A 23,056-nucleotide genomic window follows, 5' to 3' on the forward strand; every position below is an offset into this window, starting at 1 on the left:
TCAAGTATTCAGAGTTTTATCTCCAAGATCTAGCAATCTCCCACAGGACCTGGTACATAAGTGTGCACTCCATAAATGAATAATCAGTGCATGAATTGTTACATTACATTTAAATAATAGATTTTACACCAAGACAAAGCATTGCTTAAGAACAAGAATGAAGGAGTTTCAGTTGAACTTCAGAACACTAAGGTCACCAATTTAATGGCCAAGAAAGGCACCATTATAGGACAAACAAGGATTCTTTCTACTTTCTGCCGTTATTTTTACCTCACTGATTGCAGAAAAAGTCCTACATTGACATGACTACAACACATATAACGCAATGATTGGTCCAAAGAGATCTTCTAATCTAGTACCTCTTCCTTGAAGTTAAAGTCCAATCATTGCTAATCGTAACTCCTACTAATACTGACTTAGTGCGGCATTCCAAACAGCAGTAATGTGCTTTGAGGGCGTGGGCCAGGAAACAAGATAAACTATGTTTTGTCTTGAAGTCTGGCACATAATATTGCCAAATAAGCACAAAAATAACAACTTTTGCATTGTCTATTTATTAAGACTTGTTCTCCCATCTATTTTCTGTGGATATTTCTCAAGGGGTAGAGACAGGTACGTGCTATAGTCCCTGTTCTCCCCTGAATGACACTAACCAGCTATTTTTCATGGCCATTCTAAGATCTGCTTTGACAAATGCTGAAAAGGGGACCAATGCTGAGCTAACTTGCTCTGCCCAGCAAGGAGAGGCAGGTGACAAGCATTTCTATAGTGTCACTGTGGGAACTAACCAGAAATGTTTGCTTTTCTGGCTTTGCATCCTGCACGTTTTAATTCCTGTAACCTACTTGGATACAGTGGGTGAGAATGTTAATTAATCAACACAACAGTGAGTCTGTCCTCTGGAGAAAAAGTAATATACCTGCAATATAGTAGTATACCTTTTTTATCAAATAAGCTAATTTACAATGGTCTACATTTCTCAGTTATGTAGGTTACAAGACAGTAGGCCTTCAAATATGTATTCCACACAAAATTAATTTAATTCCTGTGGGTATATTGTTAAGACATTCCATTTAACTTTCCCTAGATAAAAAAGCACAAAAAGTAGGGGCAATGACTTTTAACGTTTAACTGTGTTTTAGTCTATTTCCTACCTGGGTATTATCCAAGGCCTTACTGGTAAATATTGAAATTAAATCCATGCCTACAAGACTTCTGCTAATGAATAAGGAAATCGACTTATCTTCAGCTAGGTCATATTCCACAGTCCTAGACAAGTGCTTCTCAAAGTCTCGTCTGTGGCTGGCTGCTGAGTCCAGCAGTTTTGTTACTGGTCCACCACAAAATAGGCACAGACATTGTGAGCAATCATTTAGAAACACCTACAGCAAAGTGGCAGAGCAATTTTATGTTTGTTGAATCTAATAATAGAAAATTGAGTTTCTGTTTTGTATGTCTGGGTTTTAATTTTATTTTTCTAGTAATTCAATTGTATTCTATCTTATGAAAGTGTCAACCCATAAGTGATTGTTAATTAAAAGAAAACTAAAAGGAAGATTCTTCCCAAGATTAGAAATATTCAGCAAGTTAGTGCAGTGGAGTGTTTAGGGTCAGGCCGACCTGATTGGGATTGCAGCTCTTCCACATAGAGCTATGTGGACAAGTTACTGAAACACTCTGTGTCCCAATGGCTCTAGCTGCAAAATGAACATCATAATATCTGCATCTCAGGATCCTGGGGGAAAATCCAATAAATATTGGCTTTGGTGTCAGATGACCCTCAGTTTCCTCAACTGTTAAGTGGATGTAATAATCCCAGCATCACTGAGTGGTTTAAGGATCAAATAACTTGGATAAAATCTGTAGTTCAGTGCCTATGCAGTGTCTAGCAAAAACCTCAAGTCAGCAGTCATTATTATTTGAAGTGTCTTATGCATAGTATCTCCTCGATAAATATTAACTTGTATCATCCCTCATTTGTGTAGAGGATCCTGAAGCACTCGTGCCTCCTGATTTCAGTCCATGAATCATGGACTGATGCTCATGAATCCATGACTGATGTTCTCAAAAAGGATCTGAACCCTTTGAGAAACAGTTTGTGGATGTGACCCAAAGCAGCGGGACAGGCTGCTTCTGTTTACCAGCAGAAGTTTCTTCTCTTACACTTACATCTGAGAAAATTCTCCTCTCTGTGCTGAATTATATAATGCTGGGAGAAGGCAATTGACAGCCATATCATAGGAATGCACAGAATAGTTCTTTCAGGTAATGGGGAAAAATGTCAAAAGAGAGATCATCCTATCACTTCTTTCACAAATTATTAAACATCATGTGTCTCTTCATGCCCATCTTTTTAAAAACATGCATGAGGGGCTAGCTGTAATAAGTAAAAAGAAGACATAGGCCGGGCATGATGACTCACGCCTGTAATTCCAACACTTTGGGAGGCCACGGCAGGCAGATCACCCAAGGTCAGGAGTTCAAAACCAGCCTGGCCAACGTGGTGAAATCTTGTCTCTACAAAAATACAAAAATTAGCCAGGAGTGGTGTTGTACACCTGTAATCCCAGCTACTCGGGAGGCTGAGGAAGGAGAGTTGCTTGAACCTGGGAGGTGGAAGCTGCAGTAAGCCAAGACTGTGCTGGGCAATAGAGTGAGATTCTGTCTCAAAATAAAAAAAGAAAAGAAAAAGAAGAAAACATAAAAACCTCTACATCATTTTAGAGTTTACAAAACACTTTGATTTGATTTGATTTTTACAATACTATGGGCAGAGTCTTCTATTTCTACCTCTGATAAACTCAGCTGAGAAATTAAATGGTTTTCTAAGCATACATTCCTAGTGAAGGCATACCTTAAACTTGAACGCAATCATTCAAATCCCAAAATATGGGTACAGAAAATACAGGTGAAACAAGTTACATTTTAAAAAAGAGTATTTCAGGAGACTGTCTCAGAAAAATAGTCAGATATGTGAAACACTTTAAATTATGAATACAGATCTCTGAAAGAAATACAATGGACAGCCAAGAATGAGAATATGGATGGGATGTGGATAGAAAAAAAAAACAATTGATGGATATCCAAAAATAAAGAATATTAGGAAAAAAGGTTCAAAGGATTACAGTTGTGTTTAAGGTATAACTAGATATAAAACCCACAGATATAAATGGGAGAAAAGAAAAAAAAAATTGAAAAAGCTGACAGACATTCCTAAATGGCCCTAGGCTTAGAGACAGAGGTAGCCTTTGAGGATGTCAGACAAACCCCATAGAGAGCCCCAGCAGGCACCTTCAGCAGCAGAACTAACCTTACCTGTTGGCCCACTTAACCATTACCACTCTGAGGAGAGCTCCTGAAGGCAAGGGGTAGATCACACTGTCAAACAAATGTCTCCAGCTGCTACCGATGCCTGAAACCTCGTCAACTTAGTATCTGACCCTTAATAAGAGGTCAGTGACCTTCACAAGGGCAGCACCTCAAATGTTCTCAATCATCTAGATCTTTGTGTGGATGAATTTCAGGTCCTTATTGAAAGGAGGTCTTAGCAGTAGAGAAAAACAGACAGAGCAAATAAGGAGAGAGTGTACCTTCTCAAGAAAGGCTGGTAATGCTGACGGAAGGTATTGCCTTTTCACGTTTTTCCCAGTTTCTGTAGTTACCACGATCACCTGACACAATTTTCTTTAATATTTTTATTAGGTAATTTTAGGCAACATTTTTTGAATCATAATGAATACAGAAAAACCGTATATAGAGGATATGTGTATACATGCAAAGACAGGCAATAAATAACAACAATATTAAAGATCATTGCTAAGACTCATCAACCTCTTAACATAGGCTTTATATTCATTATCCTGTTTAATCTTTACAACCACTCTGGGGATGGGTATGACTACTTTCCTTTACTTTCCTCATTTTGTAGGTGAAGAAGCGAGTTTAGACACTGTTTATACAGCTAATAAGTGGTAGAGCAGGAATGCGAACCGGTCCAATTCTGGTTCAACCACCATATTTGTGCATCAAACTTAAGTGGTAATATTTTCATCATATTACCCACATTCATACATACATCAATATTCTAGATTCCCGTAGCAAGGAAGCCAAAGCCCCTTATTATTAAAACTTCTAAAAATAGTAAAATAATCATAACAGAATAGAGTGAATTTCTAAGCTAAATCACAAAGCTTCCAATTATAAATGGTTTTGCTTGAAACTTGCTTGGGGAAACACCCCTAGACCCAAGGAGTCCTTGTTCTCTCCCCTCCTCTATTTGTATTATTACTTTGTTGAAAAATTTGGACTAGTATGCTCAGTAAGTATGTGTGAGCAGGTATTTGACCTGAACCATGGATCACTGATCTTCATATTTAAAGACATATCTGTTCAAGGGGTCTGTTAACTTTATGTCACATTAGAGAGAAATGGTACAGCCTTCTTTTGAGCTGTAAACTTATTAACATAGCATAGTGGACCCCTACAAACCACAGTAGCTGAAGGGTGACTGCCTCCTTTCCCTTCTCCTCACCATGACAATTATGCTCTAATTCACATTGTATGTGTTTCTTTGATTAAAAAACAAAACACATTTTATTCTCTAGCATTTTTCATTTAACAAGTTAGAAAAAGAAATGCAAAAAAAAAAATCATCCTTGTGCCCTACCTCTCTAAATTTTGTCCTCATTCATGACTATCTTGGGAAAGGGTTTTGAAAACCAGAAAGCACTAAACAAATGTAAAGGCCTCATGTTATTAGACAATGAGAGGGTAATTTAGTGTACCAGAGTGCCATGGAGTTGCCCTGTTCAGCATCTGAATGATTTTGGTTATATCCATGGCAGTGCTGCTATACTTAAACAGAGAAGTGCATTGCAACTTTGAAATATTTTGAACTTATTGATTTTGAACCTCTCTTTAGAAAATAAATGAGTGTCCAAAATTCCTCATGGACCCAAAGGACATTTATAAATAGAAAATCTTTGTCAGGTTAAGGCCAAACTGGCTACAGAATTCGTCTAATTACTGAGACAGAGGGACCTCAAGCCCTTGAAAAGATCCTAGGTACAGTCATAACATGCACATGCATTCATATTTAATTACTCATATTTTTCTTGCTAAAACTTTGAAAATGTTATTTTACTTTTCCACTGTACTCTCTGTTAACTGTTGATCTAATCTGATAAGAAATATCTACAGGATGGTCATAGAATATAAAACCAGGCAAAGCAGGTTTATATTCCATGGTAAGATGGCGCATGTGCAGACTCCAGGGAAAGAAGAGGCTTTGTAAAATTTATTTCAATATATGAGTATGTGGGCACTAGCTGAGGAACTTTTTGATTCATTCATAAAATGAGTTATGATATTATCACTGTCATCTGACCCATCTCAGAACTTTAGTCTTCCTACTGCAACTGTGTATTGCATTCACCCATCCAAGATGACTCTTATAAAGTGATCTAAGCTTCCTTAAAAATGCATTCAATGTCAATGCAAACTGATAATATTCATCCCAATTTCACTGTTCCCAGGGGAAATCCCCTCCCAAAAGACAATTCCACAGCCCATTACTATTCAGGGAGCAGGGCTAATGCTTTTCCTCACTCTTTCTGTCCCCAAGCTTCATCTGCATGCACATGAGAAAAAGACATCCAACACAAGACAGTGACAAGCCAAAAGGTCAAGGATCAGCATAGTAATATGATAATGTGCTTTTTAATATTTGCTTGATTAAGTGAGCTTCACAAAATACATAAGGAGGTTTATACTTACCACTTAGGACACAGTAATCAAATTAATAGAACACTGTGAAACCTATTCTCAATTTCTTGTTCTAGTAGGAGCAAATAATGACATGTAAAATTTTGTAAAACAAAATGATTTGAGGTACTTCACGAACATGTACATTTAATGGGATTTTTTTTACCCCAGATATTTAATTTTTAATAACCCAGGAGTTATTATTAAAACTACTTGGAATTCTTCTACTACCTTCTATTTTGGCAGTGGTAGAAAGTAGCCCCATAACATGCTGGAGAGAAGGGTACACCCATTTGGGTTGAAAAAAATCCACCATAATTAATCCTCGAAAGTGAAATTTTTGCATCCTATAATCAGGAGTTGCTGGGCATTTGATTAAATACCCCAGGCATTTCATCCCCAACCTACTTTCATTTCTCCCCCCAACTGGCAAACAAGAGAAATTAGACCAAGAACCTGAAGAAACAAAGTGTGTACTTTAATACAGAAATGCTTTTACCTGCCATCCTGCTGTGAATGAAATGGGCTGGGCTTTCAAAATGTTAGTCAGCTTAACTCCCAGTTGGTGGCACTGGGAAAATGTAGCCACTCAGTCTTATTGCTGTGTTTCTGTTCTTTAACTGCCAACTGGAATACAATAGAGGATTCAAATGGAAACAAAAGAGAGATGGATCCAGAAAGAACCAGAAGGACGACAACAAAGCAAATCAAGAAAATGCTAAGGAGCCAAAGACACTGTGTTCCCCAAAGTCAGCATCCCAGACCTTCTTCACATTGAAGATAATTATGCTTCCATTAATTGCCACTTCCCCTCAGACAGTCATGATATTTACAAATCACAAATTATCTAGTAGATGCTTATCTTTGCGACATTTTAGGAAAATCATAAGATATGCTTAACCCAAAGAGAGAATGACTATATCACATTGCTCAGACATGGATAATATATATTTTACATATTATGAGACATTTTAATATAGCATACAGGGTAGCAGTGTTGAACACACTGATATTTTTGGACTTGAAGACAGTGCCTCCATTCTGATGGATTACAGGATATACAGCATACATAGAGGGCTAGATATTTTAGTATCCTCATATTGCATCAACAGGTACCTGGAATTTTACTTATGGTCAGCTTCTCCATCATCTCGCCATTGTTATTTGTACTTTTTTCTTCTCATGCAGACATTATATTATTACAATAGTAGACACAAGGCTGCCACTTATCATACAATCCTCATGTCCTCTTTTAACTTCAGAACGTGTCAAAGTATGTATGCCATTGTCTTTGGTTTGTGCACATTTAAGAATTCACACATCAAAAGTCAAATTTTGTCCAAGGTTACAGAATAGCATGCCTTTCCCAGCCTCCCCCCTCCCCACATAAGAATAATGATGTACACAATTTATATTTTAATTTAAATATGCTGTATGCTGTACTGAGTCATATTTTTCTAAGATGCAAAGGATAGAAAAAAACAGTAAAAATAATGTGACTTACACATAAACAAAATATATTCAATAGCCTGGCTTTTAGGTCACAGTTTAAATAACTGCATATGAAGCTTTATATTATAGATTTCTACACCGAATGGATAAATGAAAACTTTCATGGGGCTGGGATAGTCATAAGTACAATCATATGAAATCACATCTTATGAGACATGATAAAATCTCACCTTATCAGATGTGACATCCAAAATGTTGCATTTTCCCTGTGATGTTATTAATAATGCAGGAGCATCCTTCTTATAGAGAATATCTTTTAGAGAATATTGTCTTTGGTAATAATCAGAGTCAGAGTATTAACTAGGTGATCCAAAGTTAGAGTGCAGATTGCAAACAATCGTTGTGGTTTCAGCCAGTCTGAAAGTTCAGAATAAGAAAAAAAGTAAGAATTTTTGACTGGTCAGCAGAAAGCAAAAATCGAAAAAAAATACTAAGGTTTCTATATTACTGTGAATGTGCCAGCATTTTATATTTTAACTATCTTTTAATGTTATTTTATTTATAGCGATGTGGTCTCTGCTACCCAGGCTGGAGTATAGTGGCACAATCATAGCTCACTGCAGCCTCAAACTCCTGGGCTCAAGGGGTCCTCCAGCCTCAGCCTCCCAAGTAGCTGGGATTACAGGTATGAGTCACTGCACCTGGCTTAATTTTCTTATAATCCATTTTTGATCCCACAAATTACTAAAACTCAAAGTATATCTATCCCAGACAAAGCAAGATGGTAATTTGTCAATTTTCTACTTTGAGGCCTAAATTATTTTCCTTAATCTTATATTCTGCTCAAATTCATTATAAAAATGAACAATTTACCATCTCACTTCACATGAGAAAGATAATATTATAGAATGTGGATCCCAGGATAGAACAACCAAATGCTACCTGGGGACAGATGAACATGCGTGTGTGCGTAACTTGAATTGTTCCAATTATTCTTTTGCTTATAAAACAATTTCTATATGAGCTCCAGAAGCCACTTTGAAGCAACATCCATTAGCATACAACATTTTCTACTTCTGGAAGCCAACTCACAATAAATCTCTTACCTTATAGAGAGACAGAACAGCACAGGGCTCGTAACAGGATAAGTGATGCATAAAATGTTCTTCAGCTGACTTCCCATGGGATTTATATTTCCAAACCTAGGAACACCGTCTGCCTGCACGGATGGAATGCTAAGCAATGCAGTCAAACAACCAATATGTTATGTATAGTTTTTTAGCTTTAAGAAATCTAAACAAAGAAGAAACTGTAAAATATGTAAACAAGCAAGTTTGTGTCTAAAAATTATAGCACAAATTAGCTAGAAAAATACATAGCTTAAATAAGGAAGGTTAGTGATGGGCTCATATCTGTAAGTGTGATTGCGATTATGTAGATAATATGTTTTTTTAAAGAAACTGACGGGTTGCTGCATTCTTGGTTATAGGTTTGAGAGAGACTCTTTTATATCGTATAATGCAAGTATTCCACGTGGAAATCATAGGATCTGAATTACAGATAAAATATCAGTCAAGGAGTCCAGTTTTGGGGGTTTATTTTTCAAAAGTATTCAAGAGGATAAAGAAAAGAATCTACGAAAATAAATAAGAAAAATGCATATGTTGAAATTCTACTTACATTTTCTCATTTATTTGTTTGAAAAAAAGGTATCACTATTTTTTTTACAGTACAGTTTCAAATCAGACTTATTTCCTGTCCAAATTTAGCCTCTGTTCATTGTGTCATATTTCTGCAGGCATGGAAGGGAAATCAATGCCCCTACTCACCTTTGGGAGAATTTCACTGCCACGCCTCCATGGTTCTATGGGATCCAATAATCCTTGGCTCAGTATTGATTTTTCTATGACACCTGTAGAAACAGTCTCTCCTTCCTTTCTAACAAAATATAGCAACAAAAATCGTGTAGTTTCTGAATGAATTAAGCATAGGTTATTAAGCACAACCTCATCCTGTAAAGAAATGTGGTTTGTATTTTTTAAAAAATGTTAACTTTGCTTGATTTTTCTGAGCCATTTAACAACTGTTTAAAGGTGATGTGAACATCTATTTGTAAAAATAATTTGAACATAACTTTCTTAGGTTTCTGGCAGCTAACTCCTATACTGTAAATAGTATTTATTCTTCTAAGGAAATAGACAAATGGTAAAGCCTATCTGAGTTCAATTCCCAATTTTAAAATATCTCCAAAATCAAAATCTTTTTGAATATAAAAATCTACCGTCATGCTTTTAAAATCTAAAGTTTTGATGAGATAGAGGACCTTCAAGGGAGTAAATAGGGTATATCAAATCCTAGGAGAGAAAATGGGTTAAATTTGGGGTGTATTTTGTAGCATTAAAAGAGTTGGAAAAACAGGCAAGAAGCATCAGCCTTTCTACTTTTCTTGACAAACACAAATGCAAAAAAAACAAAAAACAAAAAACAAATCTTGTTTGCAATATTCTTTACACACCTGATTTAAACCTCAAAGGTATTTGTTTCACCCTAAGCAGACTTCTTTGGGCATGTCTGATTATATTTCCCCGCAGCCATTCTGCGCTGAGTGGAGTAACTACAGTTGGCAACCTATTCCATCACTCACTCCATCATCCTGAGAATCTGCAAAATAAAAATGCGGTGTTTAAAAAAAAAAAAAAAACAAGCAAACAACAACAACAAAAAACTTTATTTTGCATTTGCTTTTCCCAGTAAAATCCTAGAAAAAATGCAGAGCAGTGTGTTTCCCACAATATATGTGACATCTTGGTTAAAAGTGACAGGACCATGTTGCACTCTGGCAGGTTTAGTGTTAAGACCTGACAGATAAAAATCTGCATGAACAACCTCCCTGCCACAGATATTTAAACTCATGTGAAAACTTTGATTTGATAGTCCCTTGATTAGCTTTTGCAACAGTGAATGCTACTGCCTTTCGAGTTCATTATAAATTACAGAATTCTTCACAGTACTGTCAATTTAAGCTCTCGTTTCACTAAAAGGCAGGCATTTTAACCACACATCAAACCTGTGTACATTTTTGAGTTAAAGAATTAGATCAATCCAAACTCCAGTTCGCAAGGGAGAAGTTCCATTGTTTATCAGGCCATGTCTACACTGGCTGAGCAAAGCGCTCTGTTCAGAAGGAGAAGCGCCTTTGGCAGCTAGAGTCCACATAGCTGACCCATGGACGCTCGGGTGGAGTTTCTTCACCTAATTACACAGTGCAATGAAATTACTGAACATTTGATGAAAATGACCCATGACAACAAAAAAGCATGACATGATTGTTGTTCTAATCTATTGACATGGTAGTCATTTAGAATGTAATTCAAAGAATCTATAAGAATGAGAAGATGCTTACACTTACAGCAGATGATGAATATGGGTACCAAAATACTTGATAACTCAACATTTGGTTTTACCCAAGTCATTCTTCCTAAACAAGACAGTGGTGGCACAATTTTAAAATGCAATTTCAATACCTTTTCCTAACTGGTCCAGGTTAAGCTCGCAATGCTAATCTTATATTAACAGAGAAATCCACAGAGTTTAAATAATTAAAAAGATGATTTTGATCACACACACACAAATGAGTTAAAAGGTAATCAACGTTTTGGAGGAAACATTTACATTTTTATGACTTGATCAGTTAAGATTTAGTAACATCTATGGGTGCATTCGATTCTGGTGACAATACCGTGCCCTTGACTCATCTTGAACGTTTTAGATAAAAAGTGGTGTAGCAGAAATGTTCTACTAACAGCCATGAAATTATAGGCTTTCCCTTCCATCCATCCAAACACACTCCACCCTGTGAAATAATAGAAATGACACTAATCACCTTTGGAATTTTGCCAGCCTTCCCCACAGGTGAGCTGCAGAGTTGGACTAAATTGCATTGAAGGAATAAAGCCTGTTTCACCCCTGTGAATGCTGTCAGAGGGCTTCAGAGTGCATGCATTTCGATTCATTGAAGAAAGCAGAAGCAAAGGTTTAACTGTGTGGGAATCTATCAGAACTGTTATCCACGAGGTACACTTACTTCTATCAATATCACCCCAAAATAAATTAATTAGGCCAAATGCAAACCCATTTTCCATAATCACTTGGACTTTGCAAATGTGAGTAGCTCATTACTTTTCTTTTTTTGCCAATCCCAACTTCAGATTTTCAAGATAAGTGTTCAGTCACTCTGTTTCAGTTTGACAGTCATGCAATTTATACATCAAATCCCCTTTTGCTGGGTGCAAACTTCCAACTTCAGATGAAGTGATGACAACATCTGGCTGATCAATTTTTTAAAGTGTCACTCAGATGATAAAATAAAAGAAATCTAGTTGCTCTAATTGCCTTGTTTAGCAAAGTTCATCTAAGATCAGTTGAATTTTATATCTTCTTTTTCTATATGAAAGCCCTGATAATGTCTAAATATAAATATAAATATAATTGCTGCCAAACATGTTTTAGTCACATATTGATGATAATGATGATGGTAGTGGTGGTGGTGGTGGTGGTGGTGGTGCTGGTGCTGGTGCTGGTAATGATAATGAAATAGCAAACATCCTTATGGTACTTGACTATGGCCCAGGTACTGTCCTAAATGCTTTGTGTATAGAAACTCATTTAATCCCCCAACAACCCTGTAAGACAGATGCTGTTAGCCCAATTTAACAGATGAGGAAACGGGATTACAGAGACAGCAAGTAACTTGCCCTGGATCACATAGTAAATGGTAGAGATGGATTTGAATCTGCGCAGTCTGGCTCCAGTGTCTGTACTTTCTTAGATGGTGCCGTGCTTGGCCTAGCCACAGTGATGAAACTGGCATATCATTATGCATACAGATTTAAATTAAAAGGTGGTGTTTTTACATTGGCTCTTTCCTTCCTATATGAGTGGAATTAACATGCCTGGAACTAGGACTTTACTCTGTAAACTACTCTGTCCATCCGACAGGCTCATTCTTCTATTTCTCACTCATTCATTCTTCTAAATCTCATTCAGGATTTCCTTTACACCTTTCAACACTTACATTTTAAGATGTTTGTAAATGTGAAAAATGTCACACAAGAAAGGAACTGTAAGAATAAAAATGATTAAATTGGGTCTAAGAATAGAGCTTGTACCTAAATGTAACCTCATGGGATCAGGCCTACTGAGGTCAAATCCTGATGCTACTTATTCCAGGTTAGATAAGTTGTTTTATTTCTCTATGACTTAGTTCCATTATCTAAAATGTGAATGAAAATAGTACTACAGTTTAGTATTGTGAAGATTAAATAAATTAATCCATATAAAATGCTTACCCCAGTGCATGACACATTGCAAGCATTTGATAAATATGAGCTATTGTTATTATTATATTTGGTTTATATAGACTAGCCTTCAGTTGCAACTAAGCGTTAAAAATTAAAATTGGACATTGTAGTGTGAAAGTATTAACACAGATTTAAGAAAAATTGGCTGTTCTCACAGGAAATCCTTTCATCACAGAGACAATTTGGCTTTAAAAATTCACTGAGACGTATTTTCACAAATAATTTTATTCCCCCTATTTTCAAGAACATAGACAAATTACAGATTGTGACAGACCACCTAAAAAGTCATTGGAGTTTACAATGTTATCACCTAACAAACTAAAAGTAGTCTTTTTTTCTTTTCTTTTTTTCTTGAGACAGGCCTCTCTATTTCATCCAGGCTGGAGTACAGTGGCATGATCACAGCTCACTGCAGCCTTAACCTCCTGGGCTCAAGGGGTCCTCCTGCCTCAGCCTCCTAAGTGGCTGGGACTACAGGTGCATGCCACCATGCCCGGCTAATTTTTTGTATTTTTAGTAGAGATGAGGTCTCGCTATGTTGCCCAGGCTGCTCTCAAACTCCTGAGATCAAGCGATCTTCCCACCTCAGCTTCCCAAAGCGCTGAATTATAGGTGTGAGCCATTGCGGCTGGCCTAAAAGTAGCTTTTCCTATACAGCAAGGTTTTAAATAACATAAAAGTATTGCTTGCTTAATTGTTTTTATATCATAATTTATATTTCCAAGTAGAGTTACTTAAGTCAAATTGACCTTGATGGCAGTGATGCAATTTTAACAATTGTGCAACTAAACATCAGTAGAATTGTCCATATCTTCAGTTTGTCCATTTTCTATGCACACTTCTCGATAATCTGAGTGCTTAGGCTGATGTTTAAGTCCCAACTCTTTGAGGTCAGTTAGACATGGATGAGTTAGACATGGCTACTCTGGAGCATAAAATAGAAATTTCCATCCCAAAGAAAGTGTAATGCAAGGACTAGGAGAAAATTAATTACTGAGTGCCCACTTGCGTGGAGGTATTGGGTAAATGCTATACAAAGAAAACGGAATGGATTGAAACCTTTTTGCTTCAGTTCTAAAATGGACACCTTCACCAGAGACAGTGTGAAAACCCCAGAGGCCCAGAAGCTATTCTAGGTAAATCTCACACTTTCGCCTGGATATTCCCAGGATGCACTGAACTGCCTTTTTCCAGTTTGGCCACCGTGGAACTTGAGAGCCGTTTGCTGGTCCCCAAGGAGCTAGCAGTGAAGAGAGATACCTTTGCCTCGTTTCCCAGTACCTCAGGGACCAGATATTCTTTGGCAATCCTCAAAGAAAGAAAGTTTTGATGTATATAGATAGTGGCTTGATCAAGAATTAAAGTTTTGAATAAAGGGGTTGGTGTGTAGCCTCATCAGGGACAAAGAGAGTAGACTGAAAACAAGGCACAATCAATGTGTCTCAATGTGAATCCTAACTGCCCCGCCTAGGTTCCTCGCTGCAACCTCTGCCTCCCAGGTTCAAGCGATTCTCCTGCTTCAGTCTTCTGAGTAGCTGGGATCACAGGCATGCACCACCAGCTAATTTTTTTATTTTTAATAGAGATGGTGTTTCACCATGTTAGCCAGGCTGATCTCAAACTACTGACCTCAGGTGATGCACCTACTTCAGCCTCCCAAAGTGCTGGATTACAGGTGTGAGCCACTGCACCTGGCCAGAAAACTCTCATTCTGAAATGGGATCTCAGCAATCATCAGTCTCCAGGTCTCTAGATGGGGACGGCATGTCCCAGAGACAGCCTTCTGCCGAAAGTCTCACAGAGTGAGCAGCAGTTTTAGAATTAGAACCAGTGGGGGTAAAAGGAGACAGCTGAAGTGTTAGAGAAGAAATAAATTCTTCACAGCAATTAATTGATTAGAAGGAAAATGGAAACACAGGGAAAGACACACATGACTTCTACTGGCAAGAGATGTCAGCAACCTCAACCGTGAATTATTGGCACAGACAACCAGGGGGATGTGAAGAACAAAGACTGTGAGGAGCTAAACAAGGTAACCTGGTTTCACTGGAGAGGATGAGGCTTCCCTAGCAAAGGGAATGGACTGTTGCAGTAACTATGTGGGGAAGTTATATGATGTTCAGACTTTCTATGTTAAGCACAGTGTCAGTCACAGCATTATCTCCAGTATCTTCAACAAACATTATTAGCTGCAGCTGTTTCTGCTGCTACTCAATGCCCCACTCCCTCCACCCCAGCTGCTCGAGGTCCATCAAATGTGTTTTTCAGATTTTCTGAACAAACTACAAAATTATTATTTTCTGTGGCAGTTTCATTTTTCTTTTTGTTGCATGTTTAGGTCTCTTTTAAAGACATTTAGATCTTTTAAGTTTTAGAAAGGATACTCCTTATTTCATATCATATATGAAGTCTAACAAATAATCTCCAAATATCAAATGGAAAGTTTAAAAAAGGTCACATCTACCCAGTGTCTCTCGTTGGCTACTCCATAGACCTGCTGTCGTTTCTCATTATCCTTTTCTTATGATTCCACACACAAATCCAACCCAGGTGATTTGGTTCTTAAAGAAATGAATGTGAATTAATTCTGATGATCATAAATTTTAATGAGACAACACTTCAGATGCTCTCAGATGTTCCAAACGCAAAACTTATCTTCTCTGTGGTGAAACTGGAAATTCTTTTCTTAGGAAACCTTGATTGTTTCACCCCTGCTATTTTTTACATAATGAAACAATTTGCATATCAGCAAGGTCAGAGGGGACAGAACTGGAATCTCAGGCTCCTCATCTCCCTGCTGCTCCCACGTCAATGCTACACATTTCTCATTCCCTTTTGTTCATAAGTTTTATAATTTCACAGAATTACAAGTCATATAGCATGACATCAAGCTTGATCTTGTCATTTTGCTTGATTGTGCAAAATTACAGTCGTTCCAGAATGTTGACAGAATTCCTTTCAATATTTTCTCTGTTCGTTTATTAAGTGGCAATGTCATACTTAAAGAATGATCATTTCTGGGATGACTCATTCAAATCTTTGAAGACTGACATCCCATTAAAAATTCGTTTCTCCCAATCACCCTCTATTCTCTGTCTCCAGTACACTCAACATGTCAGAAATAATTATAAGTGGGTTAATATATACAGAAGCCATTTCTCTTTAATATTCCAGAATGAATGAATGTAGTATTGCTGTGTTATCAGCTTTATTCTGGTTGGAAATTTACATTCAGTATCAGTAATATCTCATGAAAAAGTTGAAACCTGCTCTAATGTTTCCAATTTCTCTAGATCAGCCCTACCTTCAGACATCATTTGTTTCTTACAAATAATTATTTAATATTAATGGGAAAGGTCTTTCTTCCTCAAAGATGGCCCCCATCTTCTTTTGCTGCTTTTCATAGGAGGATGTCAAGGTAATGACTTTGCTATGTCACTTATTCACATTAGGGCAGCTTGTTTAAAAACAGATTTCTGATTAGAATTTTTTTAAAAAAGCAGGAGGTGATTATTAAGCCCATTCAGAGTTCTCTCTTATTTCACATTGCCTTTTTAGAGTGGGCACTGCCTGTTGTTTTTATCAGACAAAGGCAGAAAACTTGTTTTGTATCCAAGGTAAATGGAGAATGTCTATACCTGTATTTTTTTTCAAAGCTTACCATTCTTACCTATGGTAAAAGGCTATTACAAAGAGTACTACTCTATCATGGTCTGGCTTGTAGAATAAATAAAGCAGCCTCTACAAAAGGATGCATTCTGTGTACCTCTCTCCAAGTTGATGGAATGCAATGTATTATGGGAAACATTATCCCTTTGCACAGATAATCAGGATTACAAGTTTTCTGGATCTCTGGCTTGTTGGCTGATATTACCTGCTTGGACAAGCTCTAAAAAGAAACACTGCCAGGTGGGCCTACATGTGGAGAGGCCCAAGGCTTGCTGAAACACTCTGACGTAAATGCTAGGAGGGTAGTTTCCAACATGGCTGCGCCTTGATGGAAAAAGTTCTTGACTTGGACAGATGGACCTGTGTCTCCTCTTTGCCACTTATTAGCTATGTAGCTTTGAGCAAACCACTTATGCTTCCTGAGGCTTATTTTATAAAATACTGGTAATAATGCCTTTGGGGGCTCATATAATAATTAATTAATGTATGTGACAATGTTGGCTCATAACAAATTATCAGGCAGATGCTTGGCATTATTTTTCTTAAGTAATTACCTAAAGCTAACAAGCAAGTCAGTCAAGATCATGTATATCAAACAGAAATCTAGAGGAAATGTGTATATAACATAACCACACTTGCTCAACACTAGGAATAGGAATTTCTTCTAATGAAATATTACTGTGAGTAAAATTTAATCTTATGTATCTATCATATGTATAGGTAACCAATTTTCAGTGAGTGGAAATGCAGTAAAATACTCAAAAACTGCATACAGAGTAGACATAAATTAACACTTTTTAATAATTCAGGAGGCATTTCATTGTCTTATTGTACCTAAGGGTCATAATTATGATTATCAGTGGCTAATTTACCAGATAAATGGATGGAATGCAAATGACTCTATGGTATAACTGAGAATAAATCTTTGGAATTAATCCATGCTATCCATTTTTAATATTCACAGGTCTCTATTTCAAAAATGCAGCATGACTTCAATCATTCTAAGTTATCTGATCTGAGCTTTTTGATGATTTGTATTCTCCTAAGGGGATGTTAACCTCAGCACAAATGTCCACATTCTAACATATCACCAAGCATTTTGCCCAAACATAACGCCTTGTGGGTAGTGTTCAAGGCTGGAAGCCTTCTACATGCCTGACCCTGATCCACCAGGTGTGGAAAGAACAGCAAGAAGTAACTGCTGAAAGGGGAAATAGAGAGGAAATAATAAGCTCTGTGCTGACTAATTGATGAGACTGTCAAAAAGATGAAAGGAATTAAAAGCTAAGGAAGACTCTGTAAATTATATGGCACTAGAAAAGTCTAAGGTATTATTATAATTATTGCTATTAATAGTCTTACTCAGTTTACAATGGAAGAGTTATATATAGCTTGAAAGAGAAGAGCTCTTTTCCAAATGATGATACATTTATTCCTTCATCATCCAATTCTTGCTCTCTCAGCTTATGTCTCAGCCAATGTGAGTGACATGTATAGTCTATCCTTGTTTTCTTCTGTTTTTATCATAGTTTGACACAGTTGAAATAGATGGGAAGATCTTGCAGAGAAAAAGGCTGCAAGCAAATTCTGAAATTTCAAAAATAGCTGTCTCTGAATAGTAAAAAGGTTTCGGCACATAGGAAGCTAAAGATGCTCTTGTTAATATGGCTAAAAGCATGTAGCAATTATTGCAGAATGGTAGAATATTCTAAAAACTCAGCATCTGCACACTATATCTGTTAGGATGTCATTGTCACAAAAGGCAGATACATGTCAGAATGATCTCCGGTTCTGAGCTTGGCCATCGGAACTGTCTACTTGAAATAAATAAATCTGCATATGTGAGTGAGTGTGCATGTGCAGGCATAGCTCTTATGGTTGTATTGCTATAGACACACCCATTCACACAAAAATATATCACTGTAAGAACTGAGGACATATTTGGCAGAGGGCTATAAAACTCCATCGACAATCATTCATAAATCACTTAAAAGTAGAACTAGATTAATAAAGGTAGATATTCACTTCCCCACCACAAGAAGAGCTATTTCCATCTCCTTAATTAACTAATACAAGTATCTTTAGCGTATAAGCAAAGCACAATCCATAGTGCTTAAAGAAGAAAGAAAGGAATGTATAAAATGGTTATATAAAGGGCAGTACAGTAATAAAGAGAATGAAGGAGGTTTACATTGGCTAGCATGGAATGATACATTATATATATTAGGTCAAAAAGCAACTTGTAGAACGTTAAGTATAATATCGTCCCACTTGGGCTTTACATACACACAAAGACAAGTGTACTTAAAGAAAAAAGTGTAAAATGACAAAAATCAATTAATAGTTCTTCTGGGAAAAGAAGTAGAATTGGGGAGGGCGGAGGTACAGTTCCTTTTCACTATTTAAATTTCAATATAGCTATTATTTTTACAATTATTTTTTAAAGAAACGAAGGAGATATACATCATAGCACCTCCACATAGAGAACACTGAGTGTAATTACAAGCTTTTTTTAATCATCGAGTCTACCAATTTCTGTTGGTCACATTGTTCTGCAAAATAAACATTTTTTAATTGAAGGACATAGCATCTTTTCTGGCTTACGGCCACTTACCCTTCACAAGTACTTCCAAAGCTTCATCCAGGACATTATGCTCATGTTAACCTCAAATCTAAGGAATAGAAAATACTAGTAAATCCATCTTGCTCTCAGCCCACATTCACCACAAAAAGAATGTTCCTTCTTGTTTTTAACTGAACAGATTTAAAGCACTAGAAATAAAAATTGTACCCTACTTTTTAAAAACCTATCTATACATGCTTACACAAAAACCTCCATGAGTAGCTGTTTCGGAACACGGGCTTAGGTGAAAGCACATCCCACTTTCACCATCATCAACCGCGTGGTTCTTTAGCCCTTTATCTGTGCAACTAATATGGGAAGCTTTGAAATAACAGAGCACAAAGGGCCAAGAAACTAAAAATTCAAGTCTCATATTTTGTCTACAATATTATCAAACTGACAATAACATACAGTGCCCTAGTCATTCATTCATTCATTTGAAAATATGACTGTCCCATGAGCCATGCACCTGGTCATAGTGAGAGTATAAGACAAATTCTCATCTATTTGCTCCCCTCAAGAAACTTACAGTTGTGTAAGCAGGAACTTCAAAACTAGAAAAAATCTTGGGTGGTGCTTGGCATGAGGGGCCTCTGGGTTCCTCTGCACTAACCACCCCCATAAACAAATAAATAAAAATGTGGGAAAAAATCTTAAAGAGTATCAATTTTTTCTAATCTTTGAGAAATTCCTGTATTTGTCTTTGATATAACCTACAATTTTACTTGTGATGGAAGTAAAGCATAAACATTTATTTCCATGATGTCAAAAATCAAAACAAAAAAAAGTTACTAATGGAAGTAATGAGGAGTAATGGGAAGCTACATGGAGGGCTGGCAAACCATGACCAGTGGCCTAACCCAGGCTGCTGCCTGTTTGTATCAATAAAGTTTACTGGAACACAGTCACACTCTTCTCTTTAGGTATTGTCTCTGACTGCTTTTGAGCTACCACAGAAGAGATAAGTATTCATAATAGACCTCATATTCTCCACAAAAACTAAAATACTCACTAAACTAGCTAAGTAAAAGTTTGCCAATCCCCAAGATGTTAATAAAAACTGGACAATGTACTTAAAACCTGGAATGTACTTTTTGTCTATTTTCCATTTTGTTGTGTGCTTTTGGGAAACTTTGGTTTCCAAAGGGATTCCTTAAGGCATGTATGTTTGTTCCTTCTCTGATATTAGGAGGAACAAAAAGAGACAGTGAATAAACAGTGTTGTAAAACATAGGTTAAGGGAATTTAAATTAAAAATAGAATGACTTTACAATGTTTGTAAATCTGAACTTTGCCACTACATTCATGTTCGTGTTGGCCAAGGGCTGAAATTTTGAGATGGATGTGGAAAGAACAGCCTGAATCAAATGAGTAAGATCACAATGGGGCTTATTTAGTCAGTCTTGGAAATATTTATAATATCATGAGTACTGCCCAAATTTCTGAATGTCCCAACTTTATTCTAAAAAGAATCTGGCCAAAACATTTTTTAAAAATGTTTCAGCTAAATTTTCATAAAACACTTGCACGGATGGAACAATGAAGACTACTGCCAAAGACGCTCCAATTTAATTCTGCCTGGCACATCAGCCAGGCTTGTTTGGCATTTCATTAACAAAAAATAAACCTCACTCTTCTTCCTGAGAAAATAGCATGTGTAGTATTTTTGGGGACAGCAAAGCTCAGCATGCTATTTCTCGATATGAAAAAAATATATCTGAAATGTGGATAAATAAAGCTTTTAAAAGACTTTCTTTGGCATGGTAACTGGCCACCCTGGGAAATCCGTGTTCTTAGTATGTGACTGAATAAAGCTAACATAAAATAGACCTTTAAATGTTTAAAAAATCACAGAGAAAGAAGGTAATAAAATAGTAAGAGGATTGTTCTGGAAACAGAAAACAGATTCTTGTGACACTTTGACACTATGATGCTCCAGGCAAGCCAATAACTTCATCTTCTTTAATTTTAGCCTCTTTTTGGAGTAAAATATACATAAAGTATGGATGTCATAAGAAAAGATAAAAGATACTTGTATCTGTGACTCATTTGCTCTTCCTCAGAAGAAATGAAAGAAAAAAATTAAAAGTTAAAAAAATATATAAATGCATCCTTACATGAACAGCTTCACGACTCAATTATCAGCAGTGGAACAGACAAAGATCATTCCAGTTCTGCGCCAAATTCTTATTCAAGGAAGTCTGAATTTAGTTGAAGAAAATAAGTTGCTAACAGCTATCAATGGACTGAATAGCTCAGGTTAACACAAACTGGATACTGATATAATCAATATAATGACTGGATTATGTACGGGGTATTGATGAGGCTAAGGTTAGCTGGATGGGAGTGGGGACAGGATACATAAGGGAAAGGTTCTTGGAGGAGGTGATACACTTGTGTTGACTGAAGAAAAAGTAGGAGTGGGCCAGGAAAGAAGAGTGAGAAGAGACTTAGAGGCAAAGTAGACAGTATGTGCAAAGAAATAATATGGTTCATGTGTAGAATTCCAAGCTGTTGCATGTAGCTGGAAAGCAAAGTGCAAGACAGGAAATTGTTAGAGATAAGACTAGAAAGAGGGAGGAAGGAGCAGATTTAAGGCTAGAATTTAGCTTAGGAATATTTTGTACTTTATCTGGCAGAGTAGGGAAACACTAGAGGGTTTTAAGCTTGCACACAGCAGGTCTGCTTTGGGTTGTATGTTAGGTGGATTGCATGGTGACAAGGCTAATGGAAGAAAGGTCATTTGTATGGTACAGATGTCCAAGCAAGAGATGAAACATCAGAAGTAGCAGTAGTTCTCAACTACAACAGTGGTAGTGATTGTGAGCCTTGCAGATGGATTCACAAAATATTTAGCATGAAAAATTAGCAGTTCCCTAATCCCAGCACTTTGGGAGGCTGAGCGGGGCAGACCACGAGGTCAGGAGATCGAAACCATCCTGGCTAACATGGTGAAACCCCGTCTGTATTAAAAACAGAAAAAATTAGCAGGCGTGGTGGTGGGTGCCTGTAGTTCCAGCTACTCAGGAGGCTGAGGCAGGAGAATGGCGTGAACCCGGGAGGCAGAGTTTGCAGTGAGCCGAGATCACGCCACTGCACTCCAACCTGGGTGACAGAGCAAGACTCTGTCTCAAAAGAAAAGAAAAGAAAAGAAAAGAAAAGAAAAGAAAAGAAAAGAAAAGAAAGAAAAATTAGCAGTTCCTGGTACCGGGTTTGATATGGAAAACAAAAGTGGGCAAAAAAGAGCCAAAAGTGAGTCTTAAGTTTCTAGTTTGGATGAATGAGTGGACAGTGATGCCACAAAATGAGACAGAGAGCATAGAATGGGGAACCAGGTTAAGGAGGATGATGATGAGGTTAGTTTGCACATGTTAGGTTGGAGGGTGCGTGTTGGATATGGCAAACGGTTGGATATTTGAGTCTGAACTGCAGACAAAAGACTGGGCTACAAATAAAATGTCTGAGTAGCTGCAAACCATGACGGTGGATGAGAGTACTGAGGGAAAGTGTACAGGGCAAGAGCAACAGGCTGAGGATGAACCCAGGGGAAGAGGAAGAAGAGAAGTCCAGGAAAGAGGCGAAAAGGCATAATTAGAGGACCACCCAGAGGGTATGGTACGGTGGAAGCCAGGGGAATGGACAACTTTCAGAGGGAGGGAGGTATCAATGGGGTCAAATGCACAGAGAGATCTAGGAAAGAATTATAAAGCCCATTGGATTTAGCAATTCAGGAATTACTGGTTCATCAGTAGTGAGGCAGGAGCAGAAGCCAGATGCTGGAAATTGTAAAACAAAGAAAAGACTGGACACTGTGGCTCATGCCTATAATCTCAGCACTTTGGGAGGCCAAGGCAGGAGGATCATTCGAGGCCAGTAGTTGTAGAATAGCCTGGGCAACATACAGAGAGCCTCATCTCTACAAAAAATAAAAATAAAAGAATTAGGCAGGTACAGTGGTACGCGTGCCTGTAGTCCTAGCTATTTGGGAGGCTGAGGTGGGAAGACTGCTTGAGCCCAAGAGTTTGAGGCTGCAGTGGGCTATGACTGTGCCACTGCACTCCAGGCTAGGCAACAGAGTGAGACCTTTTCTCAGGAAAAAAAAAAAAAAAAAAAAAAGGAGAAGGGACAGTACATCATAGTTACAGGAGGTTCATCTGGGTATAAATAGCTTTGAGACTTTCCTGGCTCT

The 23,056-nt window shown here is 37.3% G+C and overlaps 1 protein-coding gene across 20 annotated transcripts in view; it reads right to left on the reverse strand.

The window, feature by feature from the left end:
* Positions 1–23,056, reverse strand: part of LOC105483653 (uncharacterized) — a 134,399-nt gene that overhangs the window by 62,523 nt on the left and 48,820 nt on the right. For 6 of the 20 annotated variants that reach the window (XR_988448.3, XR_011608934.1, XM_071071267.1 and 3 more), the window contains 6 exons: positions 18,859–18,916; positions 9,731–9,876; positions 9,045–9,153; positions 8,322–8,434; positions 7,446–7,632; positions 6,263–6,390 (listed from right to left, as the gene is read on the reverse strand). The gene's annotated coding sequence lies outside the window, so the exon portion shown is untranslated. Of the gene's footprint in view, positions 1–6,262; positions 6,391–7,445; positions 7,633–8,321; positions 8,451–9,044; positions 9,188–9,730; positions 9,877–10,887; positions 11,069–18,858; positions 18,917–23,056 lie in introns of all 20 variants that reach the window. The other 14 variants (XR_988452.3, XR_988451.3, XM_071071280.1 and 11 more) reach the window with 10 other exon arrangements.

The sequence above is a fragment of the Macaca nemestrina genome, chromosome 10 (assembly GCF_043159975.1).
Source record: "Macaca nemestrina isolate mMacNem1 chromosome 10, mMacNem.hap1, whole genome shotgun sequence".
Lineage (NCBI taxonomy): Eukaryota > Metazoa > Chordata > Mammalia > Primates > Cercopithecidae > Macaca > Macaca nemestrina.